The following is an 8,581-nucleotide window of genomic DNA, read 5'->3' as shown; positions in this document are numbered from 1 at the left end:
AAATTTCTAGAACAATACAATCTTCTTAGACTGAGTCATGAAGAAGCAGAAAGCCTAAACAGACCAATTAGCAGGGAGAAAATAGAAACAACTATTAAAAGCCTCCCCCAAAATAAAAGTCCAAGGCCAGACAGCTATACTAGTGAATTCTATCAAACATTCAAAGAATATTTGATTCCTATTCTACTCAAAGTCTTCCAAAAAATTGAAGAAGAAGCAATAATGCCAAACACATTTTATGAGGCCATCATAACCCTCATACCAAAACCTGGCAAGGACAACACACACAAAAAAACTACAGACCAATATCTCTAATGAATACAGATGCAAAAATACTAAACAAAATACTAACAAATCAAATACAACAAACATTAAAAAAATAATTCATCATGACTAAGTGGGATTTATCCCAGAATCACAAGGATGGTTCAACATATGTGAAACAGTTAACGTAATACACCATATCAAAAAAACAAAGAACAAAAACTATATGGTCTTATCAATAGATGCAGAAAAGGCATTTGATAAAATACAACATCATTTTATGTTTAAAACATTTAAGAAAATGGATATAGAAGGAAAATATCTCAACATAATAAAGGCCATCTATGATAAACCATCAGCTGACATCATATTAAATGGCATAAAACTGAGGACTTTCCCCCTAAAATCAGGAACAAGACAAGATTATCTACTCTCTCCACTTTTATTCAACATAGTGCTGGAAGTTCAAGCCAGAGCAATCAGACAAGAGAAAAAAATAAAAAGCATTCATATTAGGAAAGAAGAAGTAAAGGTTTCACTTTTTGCAGATGATATGATCCTGTACATCAAAAACCCCAAGGACTCTACAAAAAGACTACTAGAAACAATAAACCAATACAGTAAGGTCGCAGGATACAAAATTAATATACAAAAGTCCATTGTCTTTCTATATGCCAACAATGAAACATCAGAAAATAGCTCAAAAAAACAATCCCTTTCATGGTTGCAACAACAACAACAAAAATACCTAGGAATAAACATAACAAAGAATGTAAAGGACCTATATAATGAAAACTACAAAGCATTGTTAAGAGAAATCAAAAAAGATATAATGAAATAAAAAAAATATTTTATGTTCTTGAATAGGAAGAATAAATATAGTCAAAATGACTATATTACCCAAAGAAATATACAAATTTAATGCAATTCCCATCAAAATTTCAATGTCATTTTTTAAAGAAATGAAACAAAAAATCATCAGGTTTATATGGAACTATAAAAAACATGAATAGCCCGAGCAATCCTAAGGAAGAAGAACAAAGCTGGGGGCATTTCAGTATCAGACTTCAAATTATATTATAGAGCCACGATAATAAAAACAACATGGTATTGGCAGAAAAACAGACACTCAGACCAATGGAACAGAATAGAAAGCCAAGAAATAAAACCACATGTATATGGCCAAATAATTTTTGATAAAAGGGCCAACAAAACACAATGGAGAAAAGAAAGCCTCTTCAACAAATGGTGCTGGGAAAACTGGAAAACCACATACAAAAGAACAAAACTAGACTACAGTTTGTCCCCTTGTACTAAAATTAATTCAAAATGGATAAAAGACCTAAATATAATACCTAAAACAATAAATTACATAGAACATAGGTACTAAACTCATGGACCTTGGTTACAAAGAGCACTTTATGAATTTGACTCCAAAGGCAAGGGAAGTGAAGGCAAAGATAAATGAATGAGACTACATCAGACTAAGAAGCTTGTGCACAGCAAAAGAAACTGACAACAAGACAAACAGCCAACTAAATGGGAGATGAAAATTTTAAACATCAACACAGATAAGGGCCTAATATCCAAAATATACATAGAACTCATAAAACTTAACAACAAACAAACAAATAATCCAATAAAGAAAATGGGAAGAGGACATGAACAGACACTTCTCCCAGGAAGAAATACAAATGGCCAACAGATATATGAAAAGATGCTCATCTTCATTAGTTATTAGAGAAATGCTAGTCTCCTAGTCTTTCCTTCCTCAATTAGTAGCCTGATAATCCAGCTATGGGGTTGCTGCTGCCTCTGCCTGGATAGTAAGATGCTCAAAGAGCTGGCAACTCCCCACTCTATTTCCACTCAGCACAGGGCTCTGGGTAAGGCTCAGTCAGTCAGAGCTGCTAGCATAATCAGGCAGGGCTTCCACCCACACAAAGACCTCTGACTCTGCCACTCTGTCCGGTAACATGGGCGGGCACCCAGTCCTCGGGCGCTTGGAGGAAATTCTCACTCACTATCTGTGCGCAAACCAGGATATCAGGCCGGCAGTCTCACACTCTGAGTGAAACCTTTGCCCGCACAGGAAAGTTCCAGTGTTGGAATTGGCTTTCACTTCCTCCCAGTGCGCAGCTTTTTCAGGGCAATGCAGTGGCCTGGAGATTCTGCTTTTGGCCCACACAAAGGCCCCTGACTCTGCCCCTCTGTGGGATAACATGGGCACCCACTCCCGGGGCTTTTGAAGGAATCTGTCGCCCACTATCTGCGTGCACCGACCAGGAGATCGGGGAAAATGGCTGCCCCACTTGTCTTTCTTTGTCTGGGTTTGGTACAAGTTTTAGCTTGTATTGACTGGGTTGCCACAGGCACAGTTTTTCCTCAGCTTGGATCTGCATGCTACAGCCTGGCTCGGCAGTTTGTGCCGTGCCCTGGATCTATTCACCCCCTTTGCCCGCCTCAGTTTCTATACTCTCTGTTCCCAGTGAAAGCAACCCTATTTAGGTTAGTGAGGAAGGCGGAGCACTTCTTACTCCCTATTCCTTCAGGGTTTGATTATATATATAGCCAATTTTTTGCTCTACCATACCTTCGGGTGTATTGCGAAACATCTGGAGGCTCCAAGGATAGGTTTTTCTGTTTCTGGTTGAAGATCTTGTTGAGTTTTGGGAGAGATTTATTGGTACAGCTTTCTACTGTGCCATTACTCTGACGTCATCCCTGTATACTACTTTTAACCATCCTTGAATGCTTCAGAAAATCAGGTCTTTTTTTTGTTGTGCTAGTGCAATGTTTTTATAGGCAGTGTGGTTTCTCAGTCTGATGGGAATCACTTCTAATATGAAGCTATTGAAGAAATGAATGAGCTGATCAGAAATACAACATTATTTGCTCAGGGAACAATTACACGTAAAATCATCCAAACCAGTTACCACTCTAGAGAAATTTTAGAAGTTGGTGGGTGTCCATAAATCAAGTTATGGCAGAGAAGTGATTTAGTCAACAGACAGTTAGCTAGTTCTCAAGCTTTTGATTGCCATTGGGCAGTCACTTCTGGGCCCTGTTAGCACTTGGTTAGACATATTTATCAACATCAAAAGAAAAGCTTACCATGTATTTGAACAAAATGTTTTACCTTAGAAATGGTATGTAATATTTGTTCAATTGCAAAGTGACAAGTCAAGCTCTAAAACAATTGATTTCCACCAAACAGTATAAACAGAAAGCACTGCCTGACTCTTAAATGGTCAGAAACACTTGGTCACTTTGACACTCTTTTAGCAATGACAACTTCTGTTTGTATAGCACAAACAAACCCAGAATGAGTCCCAGAAAACATGCCATCACTGCATCCCAAGCACTTTAGCAAACATTAAAGACTTTTTTTTACATGGAATGAATTATTTAAATGAGCAATCATTACTGTTTTTTGTTAGAATCCATTGGAGTTTGAAAAGACCAGTGTAACAGGCTTTATTGAAAGGAACCCTGCTGTGTTGACTTATAAGGGAGAGTCAAGCCAGGCACAGCCTAAGTCCGCACTTTTTAAGGGTTAGGGAGGGGGAGTAGGAAGGATCATGGGGCATCATCTGATTGGCTGCTGGACAAAGGATGGTCTTTTATGGAAGTTTGAGTATGTTTAACTTCTAGCAGTTTTCAATCATCCAGGACTTCTCGGCTTGTAACGTCAGACATTCCTTTGTGGTTGGTCATCTGCTGGGAGCCCTGAAATAAGACTTATTGGCAGGGTTAAAGAAATTAAAGCTAAGATTTTTTAATATAGGCAGAAAATTTTTGGAGCAATTTTTTTTTAATGCTCCCAGTAAGACTTCAGAATACATAGTCTTATAAATTTTATAACCAGGAAAACCATGATAGATGAACCATCTTCTCCCATCCAAGGACTAACCAGGCCCGACCCTGCTTAGCTTCCGAGATCAGACGGGATCAGGTGCATTCAGGGTGGTATGGCCGTAGATAGATGAACCATCTTCAAGTTATCATTACTCATCATCTTTCTCCTTAAGCTTAACAAAGATGTAAATCATTTATTTTGATTTTTATTAACAATAGGGTAGAAACCATTAAATTGGAAATGCACACAGAAATATTTAAATTCTTACTTTATTTCTGCTGTGAAATGAAGCTTCACAAACACCCCTGTACCACACAAATTGTCCATGTCCTCAGTCTGCCTTACCATTGTTGAACAATCACTGAATAATTGGGCATGTTCAGCCTTGCTCATTCAGTATAGACTTGTTTTCAAATTGATTTTAAATTGCTCTGAAAGATCTGGTAAAGATTTGAAGCTGCTAACCATCCTTTTCTTGGGGTTGCGCTACTGTCCAATGAGCGCATAGCGAGGGCAGTACTGCTAACGCCTAAACAACACACTCGCATCAACTAAAGCCTTGCTTTATTTTGGTGCAATTTTTGGAAAAAAATAAAAACCCTTTTCCACCAAAAAAAAAAAAAAAAAAAAAAAAAAAAGATTTGAAGCTGCCAAGATTTGGGTTAAAATGAAGTATATGTGGGCCTCTAATTTTTGCCCAACAGGACCAATGAATAGGGTAATAAGCAAAAAAACAAAAACATATAGGGTGCAGCAAGAATTCTGATTTTATCAGCCTTTTTGATGAATTGTTAAAGTACTGCACATTTTTATACTGCAACTGGCTACTGCAACATGTAAGAAGTCACCCAGAAATAAGACCTTTCCCAAACTTTATACTTTCAGGAAATGTGAAGAAAACTCAGTTGAAATGATTAGTTTATGATGTAAATCAAATGCACTGAATTGAATTCTTCCATATTGCAACATCTTAGATACCTCAAAATATCAAATAATTTCTCCATAAGGGATACCTTCTTTTTCTGAAGGTACTTTCCTCATACATAGAAGAGAAATGAAATGATTTATAATTGTTTGAGCATACACACACACACACACACACACACACACATATTTTAGAGAGAGAGAGAGAGAGGGACAGACAGAAAGATAAGAAACATCAACTTGTTGTTGCAGCACTTCAGTTGCTTATTGATTGTTTTCTCATATATACCTTGACTTGGGGGTTCTAGCTGAACCAGTGACTCCTTGCTCAAGCTAGCAACTTGAGCTTCAAGCCAGCAACCTTGAGCTTCAAGCCAATGACCTTTGGGCTCAAGCCAGTGACCATGAAGCATATCTATAATCCTACTGCAAGCCAGAAACCCTATGCTCAAGCTGGTGAATCTGCACTCAAGCAAGCAACCTCAGGGTTTCAAATCTGGGTCCTCAGTGTCCCCGGTTCATGCTCTATCCACAGTACCATCGCCTGGTCAGGCACTACAGAAGAATATATCTTTCTTCAGAAAATTGGTTTTAACTATATTTTATATTTAAAATTTTAAAGATTAATTACCCTATTTTTAAAAAGTTATTAATTTGAGAGGAAGAGAGGAAGGGAGAGAGAAAGAGAGAGAGAGAGAGAGAGAGAAACATTGATTTGTTGTTCCACTTATTTATGCATTCATTGGTTGAATCTTGTATGTGCCCTGATGGAATTAAACCCACAATCTTGGCATATTCAGATTATGCTCTAACCAACTGAGCTACCCAGCTATCACTTAATTATTTTATTGATGGTTATAAAAGCCCTTTTAGAATTTTCTTCCATCTAATGACTATAGTCCTTTGTTACCATTTGTGTCTGAGAGTGGGACAGAGCAGGAATATAGCATGGTTGGCCATTTCTTTAGTTGTTGGTAGCTTTGATTGTATCTGGATGAAATAATTTATTCCACCATTGCCAACTTTTTAATAAATAGTTCATCTTCACCAGACATTATATAGGAGGTATATATTTGGTCCCTGTGGTTCTTACAAAGATCCCTGTAAAGTAGGTACTGGTAATACCTTTTTAAAAATTCTTTTTATAGGAATACAACTGAACATTATAAAGTTTATAATTTTTACAATGCCTAACGTGACAAATCCAAGTTTATCTAAGTATCGTTTTTCCCTGCATGCCACATCATGTCTTTGAGTGTAATTAGAGTTGACTATATCATGGAATTTACCCATTGCTATTAAACTTAACTATTGAGGTGGGAATAAACAACATAGAAAAGAGTCTTTGAAATTAAATAAATTGGGTTAAATCTCAGAATTTTATTTGACCTAAATGAACCTTAATTTTCTAGTGGAAATATAATACCTAACTTTACATCATGGTTGAAGCAATTAATACAGTTGAAAATGTATAGCACTTGACACAGATTTGGCATTTAATAGTTTTGGAGGAGTTTTTCTTTCTTTACCCTTCCCATAAATTGCTTAATGCTATTTACTGAGCACCTCTAAACTGGTACTCTTCTAACAGTGGGAATCACACAGATGAATAAGAAACCTTGAAGTTTTTGTTAGAAAATGAGCAAGTGCCTTGAAAAACTCAGTCTTTTTGAAGTTTGAAATACAAATAGTTATAATGTAATCTAGAAAGCACACATGCTTTTTGTGAATCACAGAGTATTCATATGACCCAGTGTGGTCAGGGAAGGTTTTCTAGATTAGATTATGCTTGAGCTGAACGTTAAAGACCTAGAGTGAGCTTGACATGGAGAGGTGAGAAAGAACCACTATGCAGAGAAGTGAACGCAAGAGCAAAGACATGGGGTGCCAAACAGCATTTAGTGTTTCTGGATTTTGGAGTAAGAAATGGACACAATGTTGGAGAGAAAGGTAGGAGTCATAGGTTTTATGGATTTTATATATCCTGGCAAGAATGTGAATGGATTTATTTTATGTTGGAAATGGGGAATATAGAAAGGTTATATATATATATATTTTTTTATTATTATTATTAAATTTAATGCAGTGACATTGATAAAATTAGGGTACATATGTTGAGAGAAAACATCTCCAGATTATTTTGACATTTTATTGTGCTGTATACCCCTCCCCCAAAGTCAAATTGTCTTCTGTCACTTTCTATCTGGTTTTATTTGTGCCCCTCACCTCCCCCACCCCCTCTCTCCTTCCTCACCCCATCCTTTCTCTCCCCTCCCCCCCACCCCCATTGCCATCACATTCTTGTTCATGTCTCTGAGTCTCATTTTTATGTCCCATTTATATATGGATTCATACAGTTCTTAGTTTTTTCTGATTTACTTATTTTACTCCATATAATGTTATCAAGGTCCATCCATGTTATTGTAAATGATCCGATGTCATCATTTCTTATGGCTGAGTAGTATTCCATAGTATATATGTACCAAAGCTTTTTAGTCCACTTGTCCTCTGACGGACATTTGGGCTGTTTCCAGATCTTCACTATTGTGAACAATGCTGCCACAAACATGGAGGTGCATTTCTCCTTTTGGAATCGTTCTATGGTGTTCTTGGGGTATATTCCTAAAAGTGGGATAGCTGGGTCAAAAGGCAGTTCGATTTTCAGTTTTTTGAGGAATCTCCATACTGTTTTCCACAGTGGCTGCACCAGTCTGCATTCCCACCAGCAGTGCAGGAGGGTTCCCTTTTCTCCACATCCTCGCCAGCACTTATTCTGTGTTGTTTTGTTGATGAGCGCCATTCTGCCTGGTGTGAGGTGATATCTCATTGTGGTTTTAATTTGCATTTCTCTAATGATTAGTGATGTTGAGCATTTTTTCATATGCCTATTTGGCCATCTGTATGTCCTCTTTGAAGAAGTGTCTATTCATTTCATTGGCCCATTTTTTGATTAGATTGTTTGTCTTCCTGGTGTTGAGATTTACAAGTACTTTATAAATTTTGGTTATTAACCCCTTATGAGATGCAGTGTCAAATATGTTCTCCCATTGTGTAGTTTGTCTTTTTATTTTGTTCTTATTGTCTTTAGCTGTGCAGAAGCTTTTTAGTTTGATAAAGTCCCATTTGTTTATCTTGTCTTTTATTTCACTTCCCCATGGAGATAAATCAGCAAATATATTGCTCCGAGAGATGTTGGAGAGATTACTGCCTATGTTTTCTTCTAAAATGCTTATGGTTTCATGGCCTACATTTAATTCTTTTATCCATTTTGAGTTTATTATTGTGAGTGGTATAAGCTGGTGATCTAGTTTCATTTTTTTGCAGGTAGCTGTCCAATTTTCCCAACACCATATGTTAAAGAAGCTGTCTTTACTCCATTGTATTTCCTTACATCCTTTGTCAAATATCAGTTGTCCATAGAGCTGTCGGTTTATTTCTGGGTTCTCTGTTCTGTTCCATTGATCTATATGCCTGTTCTTATGCCAGTACCAGGCTGTTTTGAGTACAATGGCCTTGTAGTATAACTTGATATCA

The 8,581-nt window shown here is 37.0% G+C and overlaps 1 non-coding gene across 1 annotated transcript; it reads left to right on the top strand.

Annotated features, from left to right (window-relative positions):
• Positions 1-4,586: 4,586 nt before the first annotated feature.
• On the top strand, positions 4,587-4,712 carry LOC136377979 (U4atac minor spliceosomal RNA). The gene has a single exon (XR_010746572.1). It is a non-coding gene; the product is annotated as a U4atac minor spliceosomal RNA (small nuclear RNA).
• Positions 4,713-8,581: the final 3,869 nt, after the last annotated feature.

This window comes from Saccopteryx leptura, chromosome 6, assembly GCF_036850995.1.
Source record: "Saccopteryx leptura isolate mSacLep1 chromosome 6, mSacLep1_pri_phased_curated, whole genome shotgun sequence".
Taxonomy (NCBI): Eukaryota; Metazoa; Chordata; class Mammalia; order Chiroptera; family Emballonuridae; genus Saccopteryx; species Saccopteryx leptura.
Note: the sequence above shows the minus strand (reverse complement) of the source record. Positions and strands in the feature narration are given on the sequence as shown.